The sequence below is a fragment of the Schistocerca americana genome, unplaced genomic scaffold (assembly GCF_021461395.2).
Source record: "Schistocerca americana isolate TAMUIC-IGC-003095 unplaced genomic scaffold, iqSchAmer2.1 HiC_scaffold_257, whole genome shotgun sequence".
Lineage (NCBI taxonomy): Eukaryota > Metazoa > Arthropoda > Insecta > Orthoptera > Acrididae > Schistocerca > Schistocerca americana.
The window spans coordinates 87501-90000 of NW_025725969.1; the positions used below are offsets into that span (position 1 = coordinate 87501).

A 2500-nucleotide genomic window follows, 5' to 3' on the forward strand; every position below is an offset into this window, starting at 1 on the left:
GTGAGGCGCACCTAGAGCGTACACGTTGGGACCCGAAAGATGGTGAACTATGCCTGGCTAGGACGAAGTCAGGGGAAACCCTGATGGAGGTCCGTAGCGATTCTGACGTGCAAATCGATCGTCGGAGCTGGGTATAGGGGCGAAAGACTAATCGAACCATCTAGTAGCTGGTTCCCTCCGAAGTTTCCCTCAGGATAGCTGGTGCTCGTACGAGTCTCATCCGGTAAAGCGAATGATTAGAGGCCTTGGGGCCGAAACGACCTCAACCTATTCTCAAACTTTAAATGGGTGAGATCTCCGGCTTGCTTGATATGCTGAAGCCGCGAGCAAACGACTCGGATCGGAGTGCCAAGTGGGCCACTTTTGGTAAGCAGAACTGGCGCTGTGGGATGAACCAAACGCCGAGTTAAGGCGCCCGAATCGACGCTCATGGGAAACCATGAAAGGCGTTGGTTGCTTAAGACAGCAGGACGGTGGCCATGGAAGTCGGAATCCGCTAAGGAGTGTGTAACAACTCACCTGCCGAAGCAACTAGCCCTGAAAATGGATGGCGCTGAAGCGTCGTGCCTATACTCGGCCGTCAGTCTGGCAGTCATGGCCGGTCCTTGCGGCCGGCCGCGAAGCCCTGACGAGTAGGAGGGTCGCGGCGGTGGGCGCAGAAGGGTCTGGGCGTGAGCCTGCCTGGAGCCGCCGTCGGTGCAGATCTTGGTGGTAGTAGCAAATACTCCAGCGAGGCCCTGGAGGGCTGACGCGGAGAAGGGTTTCGTGTGAACAGCCGTTGCACACGAGTCAGTCGATCCTAAGCCCTAGGAGAAATCCGATGTTGATGGGGGCCGTCATAGCATGATGCACTTTGTGCTGGCCCCCGTTGGGCGAAAGGGAATCCGGTTCCTATTCCGGAACCCGGCAGCGGAACCGATACAAGTCGGGCCCCTCTTTTAGAAATGCTCGTCGGGGTAACCCAAAAGGACCCGGAGACGCCGTCGGGAGATCGGGGAAGAGTTTTCTTTTCTGCATGAGCGTTCGAGTTCCCTGGAATCCTCTAGCAGGGAGATAGGGTTTGGAACGCGAAGAGCACCGCAGTTGCGGCGGTGTCCCGATCTTCCCCTCGGACCTTGAAAATCCGGGAGAGGGCCACGTGGAGGTGTCGCGCCGGTTCGTACCCATATCCGCAGCAGGTCTCCAAGGTGAAGAGCCTCTAGTCGATAGAATAATGTAGGTAAGGGAAGTCGGCAAATTGGATCCGTAACTTCGGGATAAGGATTGGCTCTGAGGATCGGGGCGTGTCGGGCTTGGTCGGGAAGTGGGTCAGCGCTAACGTGCCGGGCCTGGGCGAGGTGAGTGCCGTAGGGGTGCCGGTAAGTGCGGGCGTTTAGCGCGGGCGTGGTCTGCTCTCGCCGTTGGTTGGCCTCGTGCTGGCCGGCGGTGCAGGATGCGCGCGCCTGCGCGGCGTTCGCGCCCCGGTGCTTCAACCTGCGTGCAGGATCCGAGCTCGGTCCCGTGCCTTGGCCTCCCACGGATCTTCCTTGCTGCGAGGCCGCGTCCGCCTTAGCGTGCTCCTCCGGGGGCGCGCGGGTGCGCGGATTCTCTTCGGCCGCCATTCAACGATCAACTCAGAACTGGCACGGACTGGGGGAATCCGACTGTCTAATTAAAACAAAGCATTGCGATGGCCCTAGCGGGTGTTGACGCAATGTGATTTCTGCCCAGTGCTCTGAATGTCAACGTGAAGAAATTCAAGCAAGCGCGGGTAAACGGCGGGAGTAACTATGACTCTCTTAAACTCACATGATGCGTCATATATGGATCCTCTCAATCCACTCCTCAGCATCCTAGCGATGTCGAGTGGATGATGGTTCGCTTAGCCTCTCAGTGGGAAATCCTAGCTCTGGCCTTCACGTGGCGGGAGTCGTGAGGGGGGCCGAGAGGGGGCACAGTGCTCTGTGTCTCCTCAGAGCTCTCCAACCGACAGAGCGGGGTGATCCTTCAGGGCTTGGGGGTTGCCTGCCCCCCTGCCCCTTGTTTCAGCTGGCCCCAACACAAGGAATAAATCAGGTAGCGGTCCTCCCACTGGAGGCGCCGCGCCAGTTGTTGGGCCACCATCTGACGCCGCCAGTCCGGGTCGAGCAGCCTTGCCTGCGTTTCAGTGCCCTGAGTGCCAGCGGAGCTTCAGCACCAAGAGTGGTCTTGGTGTCCACCGCCGCAGGGCTCATCCTAGCGCAGCGAATGCAGAGGTCAACATCCAGAGGACGAAGGCCAGGTGGTCCAGTGAGGAACTGTTACGCCTGGCCCATGCAGAGGCAGTGCTGACACTCGAAGGCACCCGGTTCCTGAACCAAGAACTAGTGAAGTCCTTCCCGCACCGCTCGCTTGAATCCATCAAGTGCCAGCGACGTGCGGGAGCTTACAGGAACCAGGTTGCCGAGTTCGTCACTGCCCTCTCTACTTCTGCGGTTCGTCCTCGCACCTCTGATGCTGCTGCACCACCTATTGTGACATC

General features: G+C 59.1%; 1 pseudogene; it reads left to right on the top strand.

Moving 5' to 3' along the window:
* The window catches only part of LOC124576698, a 7763-nt pseudogene that overhangs the window by 1101 nt on the left and 4162 nt on the right, over positions 1–2500 (top strand).